The following is a 6,000-nucleotide window of genomic DNA, read 5'->3' as shown; positions in this document are numbered from 1 at the left end:
CACCACTTGAGTGTCACTAATGGGACCAGAAAGTGTCCGGCTTGATGTGTCTGTTCTCAACTCCACCCCCGACTGCAAGCGGCTACTCTCATTGACCGCCGTCTGTAGCCGTGCTTCAAGTCCAACACACCTTTTGTTAAGCTATGGGACTGTCACATGATGAACAAATGACTCAATAGATAAACTAATCAATTCTCTTTCCGGCTCAAACTGCATTTTTTAAAGGGATCATATGATGCAACTAAATTTTTCCCTTTCTCTTTGAAGTGTTACAAGCTTTCTTTGCAAATACTAAAGTCTCAAATCCAAAGAGATATTCTTTATCGAAGTTAAGACTCTGCTACGCCCCCCTAAAATGGCTTGTTCTAACACGCCCCCACATGTCTACATCAATATGTGGATATATATACGTAATTCTGCCCAAATGTTCACGCAAGGAAAGAAGGCGTGATTTCAGTAATCGCAGTTAGTGTTGAAGCAGTCATGTCAGGGAGATGCTGTGCATTTCTAGTTGAAAGCAAAAGCACTTTATTTGGCTTTCCGAAAGTAGATGCATTTAGGAATCTTTAAGATTACTTACCACAGAACAGCAACGCATTTTATGGACGACCGTTTGGTGAACCTAGGAGAGGAGGTCATTCTGACTTTGCTATGACAATCTGGAGCTTCTGAATCAGCTACTTTAAGTATGTTTGGTTATCAGCTTAAGTATTTGCTATTGAATGTTCAAATGGAGTTTTGCGCGTCACGTGAGTGTATGTGCACATGCTGTGAGAAAGAGAGAGAGAGAGAGAGAGGGTCACACAGTGGAGTCAGCTGTGTTAACGTCCGTGGATTGTGTTCTGCAAACACATACGAGCTTCATCACTGTCTCTGCCACTCTACTCTGTTCCCCTTTCAGGCTTGAGCTGATGGTAAAACTAAGGACATTAATAACTGTCTTTAAATTTATTTTGAAAGATGAATCTCGCGATAATGGAAAGGGACGTTACATTTCCGATGAGTGCTTGCAGTTTTCGGCCAATCACAATGCACTGGGTCACTTGGCCAATCAGAGCAGACTGCTCTTGTCAGAAGGAAGGACTTTGTAGAAAACGACGCATTTGAGAGAGGCGGGGCATAGAGGACCTTCAATAATGTACAGTATTTGAAAAATGTTTTTTTTTAACATTAAAACATGTCAACATATTCTTTTACACCAAATACACAAAATAATGATATTTAAAAAAAGGCATAATATGACCCCTTTAAGCTATGGGGCTGTCATTTGATAAACGAATGACCCGAAAAACCCGAAGTCTCAAAAGAGGTGAACTAATTTCAGTACAGAACTCATAGGATGTTGCGAATGCACGACTGAACGTATCACTCCCCGAGATGACTTGTTCGTTCCGAGTCAGATTAAAGATTTGTTTAAAATGAAGGAATCGCTCAAGAACGACCCATAACAAATATAGTGCATATAACCTTGCTTTAGTTCACAGTAAAACTGTAATACTGAGAATGTATCCTTATAGTCATTAACAGATCATTTAAAAATAAAAACAAAAAGTCATATCCTTTCTCAGGAATACTTGATCATGGTAGCGTCAGTTCAAGGTCAGGTAGTTTTTGTTCTAACCTAGCAGTCATGAAGGCCTTGAATGTTTGCATTTTACCTTCCTAACCATTAAACACATGATTTGGGCAAAGCAACAACAACAGGACACCATTCCAGAGAGTGGAGGAGCGGATGTGTGCCAAATCAGAGTTGGTGAGCAGCCCTAAGAGGTTCTAAGTGGAGGTCCTATCTCTGCTCTGATAAGTGAAGTTGCCTTTTGTCAGTGTTTTTCAATGCACTCCTTGTTTTTTCCTTATCTGCGATAATTAAAACATTGAAATTCCTTTCACAGAGTCCAGGGAGTGAGAGTCAGACCTGTTGGGAAGCATCTTGTGGAAATGTAACAGGTTGGAGCATATCAGAGCCCTCAGCAAGCCATCTATGGCCAGAGAAGTGTAAAAATATTCACACTCTGGTGCCAGAAAACACCATGTTCCCACACTCACTCACAAACCCATCTTTCAGCCCAAAAAGGAAAACCACTTTTATCCATCTTTTTATGGTAAACAACAACTTCATGTGCATATTTTGAACTCAGCATTTAATATCATATTGCTTTGAGTTTAGAGTTTGTAAACTACTGCAGAATAATATGTAGAGGAGAGCAGGTCTAGTTGTAAAACACATGGTTTAAACGTTTCCACGTATGCTAACATGACAAAACCTAGTTGCCAAGTTGACATTAGCATAGTCAAAAACTGCGACAAAATGTAAAATTCTTTATATCACAGAACATTAACCATAGCAAAAGAAAATGTAATATCAGTTTAAATGTTTATTTAAAATGTGACAAATCTGTTATTTAGCAGTTTCCATTGCTATTGAGAAAGTGTCAGAAAAACTTCTGCATCTTCGCAGTGACGGCACTCTTATTTTCCAGTTTGGACGTGAAAGGTTATGCATGAAAATGTTTTCTTGCGCACGTGAAAATGTCCATGTTTTTTTTCTGTAAATGGAACCGTGAATCTGTAGTTATCCATTGGAAATGTAAAGTGGATCATCTCAGACTTCATTTAGTGAATCCAAATTTTTTTTACCTTAAAGGGTTAATTCACCTGAGAATGAAACTTCTGAGAATGAGAATGAAAATGAATCTTCTACTCACCCTCAAGCATCCTAGGTGAATGTGACTTTGCTTTTTCAGAATAGCCCAATCAAAGTTATATAAAAAATTGTCCTTGCTCTTCCAAGCCATTCAGCGAGGGTAAGCAGGTGTTTGTTGTCAACAGTTCAGAAGACGTGAAATAAAGTGCGCGCATCTGTAATAAAACATCCCTCACACTGCTCTGGGGGGTGAATAAAGGCTCCCTGTAGCGAATCCATGTTTTTGTAAGATAAATATCCAGATTTAAAATGTAATAAACACTTTTTTTCTAACATCTGACTGTGGGACGTGGAAGATGCATGTGTCATGCACACGCCTCTGGGAAATGTAGGAGCAAAGGAAACAATGTTTCCTTAATTTAGCGTAGGAAAACAAGTCTCCTCTTAGCTTATATCGAAATCCTCCAATGTTTTTCTTTACAAATCCTAGTTTTGTAACTCTAATTCATGACCAGCGTTTTGTTTTGTTCTTTCTCCGCTCTCATTACTAACCACGCAACGCACGTCTTCCGGTTCCCCACAGTCAGCAGAAGTGGAAAAAAAGTGATTATTACATTTGAAATCTGGATATTTATCTTACAAAAATGCATGGATCCGCTACAGGGGGCCTTTATTCACCCCCCGTAGCCATGTGAGGGAAATTTTTATTACAGATGCGCGCACTTTATTTTCACGTCTCCTGAACAGCTGACAACAAACACTCGCTTACCCCATAGAGCAAAGACAATATTGAATATAACTTTGACTGGATTATTCTGAAAGAAGAAAGTCACACACACACCTAGGATGCTTTGAGGGTGATTAGAAGATGGACAATTTTTCATTCACGGGTGAACTTAACCCTTTAAAAGGGGGATTTTTTTCTCAAAATGTAACGTGGTCTGAAACAACTTTTCCTTTGCAGCTGACGTCACGAAATCCTTAATTTCCGGCCACCTGCCCAGGCACAATTCTGGTAGGTAGGCTAATCAGTCTAATTAACTCTTGAAAACAAAACAAAATTCCTGTTTTACACCATTTCTCTTATAATATCTAGAGTACCAAAAAGTTAAATGTGTTTAATTCACCAACTGTCAGAAAAACCACAATCGACCTCTAAAACCAACATCTAAAACAATTTGATCCCTAAAAAAAATCATTAATGCATTGATTATTTTTTACATTAATTTTCTTAACCACACACTCATAAAACAAAGTACATTTAAATCTGTGGAATTACAAAGCTGTTCTTATAGTTAGAAAGTGTGTGTTTTAAGAGTTGATAGTTGATAAATGCATCACACTGGCGTAGAGTTAATCTCTTATGGTTTTACTGTAAATGTTTACATTCCAGCATACCGTGATGTTATCAGCTAATCGTTTCTGGAACAGACTGTAGAGTCCTGTGGGTTGGATTATTGGTGGTGGTGTTGGGAGTGGGGGGGGGGGGGGGGGGGTGATTCGCCTGAGGAGACAAGGTCAATGTGAAGCTCTGCTCTCTCCAAACAAAGGTATTAACTTTGGGCCATTTCTTTCCTCTTTCGTGCACTTTCTATGGCAGGGATGAATGCATTAACGTCTCTTTCCACTGTGCACATGTGAAAATTTAACTTCATGTTACTTTCTCCCACCTTGATCATCTGTTCAAGTATCATAGAAAGGCATTAATGCATGTCATGGACTCCATGACTTTTATTTTGAAGGTGACATGTGTCATTTTTTCCCCCAATATAAAATACCTCTCATCTTATTCTTATTCATGTCTCATCTTATTCAGAGACAACGTTGTGTATCTTGTTTCCCTAAACAGTTTTAGTATTGTTGATCTGTTGCAAAATTGACTCAACCAATGGTGTGAGGTTAGGGCGGGACTATGTGTTAAATCTTAAATTGAGAAATAGGGTAATAGGGAAAACAGTTTTGCAGTTCCTTTCAGTGACACTAATTGTGCAAAATGTATATGATGCCTTTTAGGATGGGCATTGAACCTATTTTTTGTCTTTTCTCTGACACTGAAATAAATGAGCTGCTAGAAGCCCATTTCTGCCATGGAATAAAATAAGCAATTGCAACTTTTTCTCTCACGATTGTGGGTATATCTCATAATTTTGCATTTCTTTCACAAATATTGGAAAAGAAGTCAGAATTGCAAGACATAAACTCACAATTTAGATTTTTTTAAAAATGGAATTAAGAGGGAGAATTCAGACTTTTTTCACAATTCTCAGTGAGAATTGAAAAAAGGTTTGTGTGACTTTTTATCTCACAATTCTGACTTTTTTCTCATAATTGGAAGTATATATCTTACAATTCTAACTTTTCTTCTCAGAATTTAATGTTTATATCTTGCACAATTCTAATTCTTTCTCTCTCTCTCTCAGAATTGTGAGAAAATTTCTGAATTGTGAGATAAAACATTGCAATTACCTTTTTTCTTTTTTTTTTATCCCATTCCAGAAACAAGAAAAAAAGACACCCCAGATATAATGAACCTCTGATCCTTTTTTATTGCTCATCAAGGAAATTGTGTGTCATTCTGGAAGTATTTTCAGTTCTTTGTGTGAAATCCCTCAATCAGTGTCCCGGCTGAAGACAGACACTTTGTTCTTCAGTAGTTGATCTGGGAGGCTCCGACTCATGGTTGATGTGTTTTGAATCAATTCTTTGTCTCACCTATTTTAATTTCCTCACAGATGAATGTCGGAGTGAAACATGACAAAATAACATTTGAGTCCCCCCCCCCTCCCCCCCCGTCATTGTGAGGCTTAATTGCTGAGGTGTTTTGTCGTAGCAGGTAATAATGAGTATGCAGTGGGCGAACTCTCCCAACCGCTTTTGTTGTCTTTGTGAGGGTTTATAAGCTTGCTCACTCTAGTCTGCACAAATCGTCTGCTCTACTCAAAACTGTTTACATACTTTTCCACGATAGCTTTTTGTTGTTGTTGTATAAACACAGACATCCATATGGTTCTCAACTGCGCCCTAATTCCTCTTCAGAAGCTAAACTATTCCCGTGTTTGTGGAGAGGTCTAAAGTACTTTAGGCCTTGTGCTTCTAAAGGCCATCATCATTAATCTATTTTAATCATAAAAAAAGTTTATAACTGAAAGCAAAAACGAATATACAGAAACTTGGGAGACATTTAATTATTCAATACACTTAAACAACATCTTAGCAAAATTTGCAAGTATTGTTAAAGCATATTTACTTGAATTTGTGCATTTCATTATAGTAAACGTTTTCATTTAGGTCCAGGTGATTGACTCTGATGGTAGGCCTACACAGGTGGCATAAAAGTATATTTATAGTTTAGTTAT

This window comes from Carassius carassius, chromosome 30, assembly GCF_963082965.1.
Source record: "Carassius carassius chromosome 30, fCarCar2.1, whole genome shotgun sequence".
NCBI classification, from domain to species: Eukaryota; Metazoa; Chordata; class Actinopteri; order Cypriniformes; family Cyprinidae; genus Carassius; species Carassius carassius.
This window is presented reverse-complemented; position numbering follows the sequence as displayed.